Below are 6,443 nucleotides of genomic sequence, written 5' to 3'. Positions count from 1 at the left end.
ATCTATAAAACCAATTAGAATAGAGGAGTTTTGCCTCCTATACACTTCAACTACTTCTTTCAAGGCATAGATACACAAATGAGTACCATGTTTAGCCTTAAAGCCAAACTGGTTGTCTGTGGTATCAATATACTCACTCAATCGATGTAATAAAATCCTCAAACCTAAAACTTTAGATAACACACTGGCTAGTGCGATTGACCTATAATTCTCCACACTTCCAACCTTGCCAGCTTTGTCTTTAATGACAGGCACAAGAATAACGGCTAACATCGAGTCTGGTAACATTCCATGGGTCATAAAGCCATTAAAGCAAAAGGCAAGAAGGGCTGCAACCTTTGGGCTTGCATACTTAAGGTGCTCTGCTATGATTTGATCTGAGCCACTTGCTTTATTATCAGATAACTGAGAAATTGCTTGATGAACCTCATGAGTTGTAATTCCCAGTATGTCTCTTTTGGCAATGTTTCCCACTTTATAACGCAATTAAATAAAGCCGAGTAGTGTTGCCTCCACAACTCCGCTATATTATCGGCTCCAGAAACTCCCTCTATAGTGCATGGTAACAGAGTATTAACCTTGTTTAGAGCTCTTACCTCCCTCCAAAAGTCAGTGGTATTATTACAAAGTAGCTTTTCAGCCAAGGAGTCTGCTCTCAATAATATTGCTAACATTGAATAATATATTTTGTACTACCTTTAACGGTTCATTCTGATGTCATATAATATAATGATTAAGAACTTTTTTTTTTTGTAGGCCTAACAATAAATTATTAGTTTTCTGTAGAATCAGAATCAGAATTTCTGGCGTTATTTTTAGGGGACCATTGTGGAAAAGGGGGCTAGAGATTTGCCAAGACTTTATTCAGTAATTTTACGGAATTTTGAGCCCGATCTCATGAAAGTGCGTATCTATAGCACGAATGATATTTCTCGTATCATTTATATGCCAAAATGAGTTTTTGCGTATATATGATACGCAGTTTTCGGTGCATATGATACGCACTGTATGGCGCGTAATATGCACGCACTGCTCACCCCTAATCCTAACCAAGGGGTTTACAGTGCGTATCATTTGAAGGCAAAAACTCTTTTTGGCCGATACGATAAATATCCTTCGTGCTATAGATACGCACTTTCATGAGATTGTGTTGGAATTTCCCTTTAACCTTAAAACACAACACAATACAATGCCTCAGTAAAAATACATGGGAAAACTGTAAGAAATATCTTCTCGTGTTATAGCCTAATACATGCCCTACTTTTATGGACTGTAAAAATAAAGAGTTGTGCAATGTCTGTATTTCCATAATGGCTAATGCTTGTATTAGGTTTTTCTTTTAAATGTGTATTTAAAAAAAATAATTGTATTGTATTTTTCTAAAATAAAATCTTGAATTTAATTGTTTCAGTCAAACTTGGACTCAGCACATTTGGAATTGCCTATTTACTGTAGCAATTAATTTATTTTTTTTTTTTTATTAGGCTATTATTTAAATACCTTGAAGCAGCGGGATCTGCGGACGTCTCGTTCAAGCCAAAAAAAAAAAAAAAAAAAGTCTGGTCTGATCATATAGTGATGTGGACCATCTCTACAGTTCAGCACTCTATAGCCTAGTCAAGTCGCACCACGTTTATTTATACCACTTTATACAGTACATCATATTGCTTTAAAACCACAAATATCATAACTTCCTAGGCTTACAATAATTGAGACATGCAAGAAATTCAATAAAATCAGAAAGACAAATGCTATTGATTCGGCCTCAAAGCACTAGCGGCGCCAGGATTTTGATTGTAGGTGGGCCTCCAGAAAACTGGATGGGCCAGTTAAAATAAGTCCAAAAAAAAAAAACGGGTTCCCCTTCATCTCCGTTTCAGCGCTTTTTTTGCGGCACTGAGGACAACGACTCAGTAGCCTACCTGAATTTAATGCGTAATTAGCATAGGTTAAAAAAAAAACAGGATTTTTTTTGTTGCTTTTTTAATACAATTACAATTTCATTTTATTGTTTAATAAAAGTATAGGCCTATTATTTTTAGTTTATTAACAGCAACAACAGCTGTAAAGATGAAGTTGACGATCGCAATCTCCATAGTGAACGCGCCTATAGAGAGAAATGCACATCATGGATTACATAATCTGAGATTAGCCTATTTCTTTTCGTTTTAAATTGTTAAAAAGACATTTCAAGCTTTCTTAAGATATATTTCATGTCTGTGAGGCATACGCTGAGTTTCGTTAAGTTAGGATGAGATGCGCTCCTGTTCACGAGCAATGCAAGTGACCGCGCGGGCGCCTCCATGATTATATCGTCTGCTATTCTTATTTATTAAATTCAGGCAATTGGTTGATAAAAATAAATAAATAAATAAAATTAAGATACAATTCATACAAAACGAAATTCACTTAAAAAAAAGGCTTTCTACAAACAAAACTTAATTAAGTGGTCAAAATCATGTCTGACCCATGCCATGTCTCTCGATATTGCGCATCCTATCTTACTCGTGCTGTTCACTTTACATAATCAACATAGATGAAAAAATAACATTATAATATTTGAACAAATATGAAACTAAATGAGCTTATTTAATGACTAGGCTACAACACGTATAGGCCTAGACTCTCTCCATCCATCCATCCATCTTCTACCGCTTATCCGGGGCCGGGTCGCGGGGGCAGCAGTCTAAGCAGGGATGCCCAGACGTCCCTCTCCCTAGACACTTCCTCCAGCTCTTCCGGGGGGACACCGAGGCGTTCCCAGGCCAGCCGGGAGACATAGTCTCTCCAGCGTGTCCTAGGTCTTCCCCGGGGTCTTCTCCCGGTGGGACATGCCCGGAACACCTTCCCGGGAAGGCGTCCAGGAGGCATCCGGAAAAGATGCCCGAGCCACCTCAACTGACCCCTCTCGATGTGGAGGAGCAGCGGCTCTACTCTGAGCTCCTCCCGAGTGACCGAGCTTCTCACCCTATCTCTAAGGGATCGCCCAGCCACCCTGCGGAGAAAGCTCATTTCGACCGCTTGTATCCGGGATCTTGTCCTTTCGGTCATGACCCACAGCTCATGACCATAGGTGAGAGTAGGAACGTAGATTGACTGGTAAATCGAGAGCTTTGCCTTGCGGCTCAGCTCCTTCTTCACCACGACAGACCGGTACAGGGACCGCATTACTGCAGAAGCTGCACCGATCCGCCTGTCAATCTCCCGTTCCATCCTTCCCTCACTCGTGAACAAGACCCCAAGATACTTGAACTCCTCCACTTGAGGCAGGAGCTCTCCACCAACCTGAAGCGGGCAAACCACCCTTTTCCGACTGAGAACCATGGCCTCGGACTTGGAGGTGCTGATTTTCATCCCAGCCGCTTCACACTCGGCTGCAAACCGTCCCAGTGCATGCTGGAGGTCCTGGTCTGATGAGACCAACACGACAACATCATCCGCAAAGAGCAGAGATGAAATCGTGTGGTCCCCAAACCCGACCCCCTCCGGCCCCTGGCTGCGCCTAGAAATTCTGTCCATAAAAATTATGAACAGAACCGGCGACAAAGGGCAGCCCTGCCGGAGTCCAACACGCACCGGGAACAAGTCTGACTTACTGCTGGCAATACGAACCAAGCTCCTGCTCCGGTCGTACAGGGACCGGATAGCCCTTAGCAAAGGGCCCCGGACCCCATACTCCCGGAGCACCCTCCACAGGCCGCCGCGAGGGACACAGTCGAATGCCTTCTCCAAATCCACAAAGCACATGTAGATTGGTTGGGCAAACTCCCATGAGCCCTCCAGCACCCTGTAGAGGGTATAGAGCTGGTCCAGTGTTCCACGACCGGGACGAAAACCACACTGTTCCTCCTGAATCCGAGGTTCTACTATCGGCCGGATTCTCCTCTCCAGTACCCTGGCATAGACTTTCCCAGGGAGGCTGAGAAGTGTGATCCCCCTATAGTTGGAGCACACCCTCCGATCCCCCTTCTTGAAAAGAGGGACCACCACCCCGGTCTGCCAGTCCAAAGGTACTGTCCCCAACCGCCACGCGATGTTGCAGAGGCGTGTCAGCCAAGACAGCCCCACAACATCCAGAGACTTGAGGTACTCAGGGCGGATCTCATCCACCCCCGGTGCCTTGCCACCGAGGAGTTTCTTGACTACCTCGGTGACTTCAGCTTGGGTGATGGACGAGTCCGCCTCCGAGCCCTCAGCCTCTGCTTCCTCAATGGAAGACGTGACGGCGGGATTGAGGAGATCCTCGAAGTATTCCTTCCACCGTCCGGTGATATCCCCAGTCGAGGTCAACAGCTGCCCACCTCCACTGTAAACAGCGTTGGTAGGGCACTGCTTCCCCCTCCTGAGGCGCCGGACGGTTTGCCAGAATCTCTTCGAGGCCGACCGATAGTCCTTCTCCATGGCCTCACCGAACTCCTCCCAGGCCCGAGTTTTTGCCTCCACAACCACCCGGGCTGCAGTCCGCTTGGCCCGTCGGTACCCATCAGCTGCCTCAGGAGTCCCACAAGCCAGCCAGGCCCGATAGGACTCCTTCTTCAGCTTGACGGCATCCCTTACTTCCGGTGTCCACCACCGGGTTCGGGGATTGCCGCCTCGACAGGCACCGGAGACCTTACGGCCACAGCTCCGAGTGGCCGCGTTGACAATGGAGGTGGAGAACATGGTCCACTCGGACTCAATATCTCCAGACTCCCTCGGGATCTGGTCGAAGCTCTGCCGGAGGTGGGAGTTGAAGATCTCTCTGACAGGAGATTCGGCCAAACGTTCCCAACAGACCCTCACAGTACGTTTGGGTCTGCCGAGTCTGTCCAGCTTCCTCCCCCGCCATCGGAACCAACTCACCACCAGGTGGTGATCAGTTGACAGCTCCGCCCCTCTCTTCGCCCGAGTGTCCAAGACATACGGCCGGAGGTCGGATGAAACGACCACAAAGTCGATCATCGACCTCCGGCCTAGGGTGTCCTGGTGCCATGTGCACTGATGGACACCCTTATGCTTGAACATGGTGTTCGTTATGGACAAGCTGTAACTAGCACAGAAGTCCAATAACAGAACACCATTCGGGTTCAGATCAGGGGGGCCGTTCCTCCCAATCACGCCCCTCCAGGTGTCACTGTCGCTGCCCACGTGGGCGTTGAAGTCCCCCAGTAAAACGATGGAGTCCCCAGTCGGAGCACTTTCCAACACCCCTCCCAGAGACCCCAAGAAGGCCGGGTACTCTGCACTGCCGTTCGGCCCGTAAGCACAAACGACAGTGAGAGACCTATCCCCGACCCGAAGGCGTAGGGAAGCGACCCTCTCGTTCACCGGGGTGAACTCCAACACATGGCGGCTGAGCTGGGGGGCTATAAGCAAACCCACACCAGCCCGCCGCCTCTCACCATGGGCAACTCCAGAGTGGTGAAGAGTCCATCCTCTCTCGAGGAGTGTGGTTCCAGAGCCCAAGCCGTGCGTAGAGGTGATCCCAACTATCTCTAGTCGGAATCTCTGAACCTCACGCACAACCTCAGGCTCCTTCCCCGCCAGAGAGGTGACATTCCATGTCCCTAGAGCTAGATTCCGCGTCCAGGGATCGGGTTGTCTAGGCCCCCGCCTTCGACTGCCGCCCGATCCACTTAGCACCGGCCCCTTACGGTCCCTCCTGCAGGTGGTGGGTCCACGGGAGGGTGGCCCCACGTCACTCCTTCGGGCTGAGCCCGGCCGGACCCCATGGGGGGAGGCCCGACCACCAGGCGCTCGCATACGAGCCCCAACCCCGGGCCTGGCTCCAGGGTAGGGCCCCGGCTGCGCCATACCGGGCGACGTCACGGTCCTCCTTTTTTTGGGCATCATAAGGGGTTTTGAACCGCTCTTAGTCTGACCCGTCGCCTAGGACCTGTTTGCCTTGGGAGACCCTACCAGGGGCATATAGCCCCAGACAACATAGCTCCTAGGTTCATTCGGGTACTCAAACCCCTCCACCACGGTAAGGTGGCAGTTCAAGGAGGGGGCCTAGACTCTCTATTTGTACAAATTGCTGCACATTAATTTTATTCTGAATTTTGCACATATATCACGATCACCAGCTGGAGTGCCCTTGATGGCCACCAGAGGTCACTCCACCCCGGACAATATCGTAGATTTTTCCCTAAAACTAACTAAGTCCTATCTCATCTGTCCTAAGTCTACCTGGGCCTATAATATTTGTACTCCAGCGCGTCTACACATCAACGTCGGCTGAGTCTAATCCTATATTCTAACTTACTTGCTGCGCAGCAGAAATGACAGACAGACTTTAGCAAATGTCCTTTGAGTTCTTTATTTACGGCCGGGAGAGTACTCGAGCAATTCTCAGAGAATCTCACCCAAGCAAAAGAATATATCAGGTATTATAGGACAAAGACAGACACATCAACATAAAATCAGCGTGACGAACATGTCACATTCTATCAATATGATTGGTT

Source organism: Abramis brama (genome assembly GCF_963993115.1).
Source record: "Abramis brama genome assembly, chromosome: 2".
NCBI lineage: Eukaryota > Metazoa > Chordata > Actinopteri > Cypriniformes > Leuciscidae > Abramis > Abramis brama.
This window is presented reverse-complemented; position numbering follows the sequence as displayed.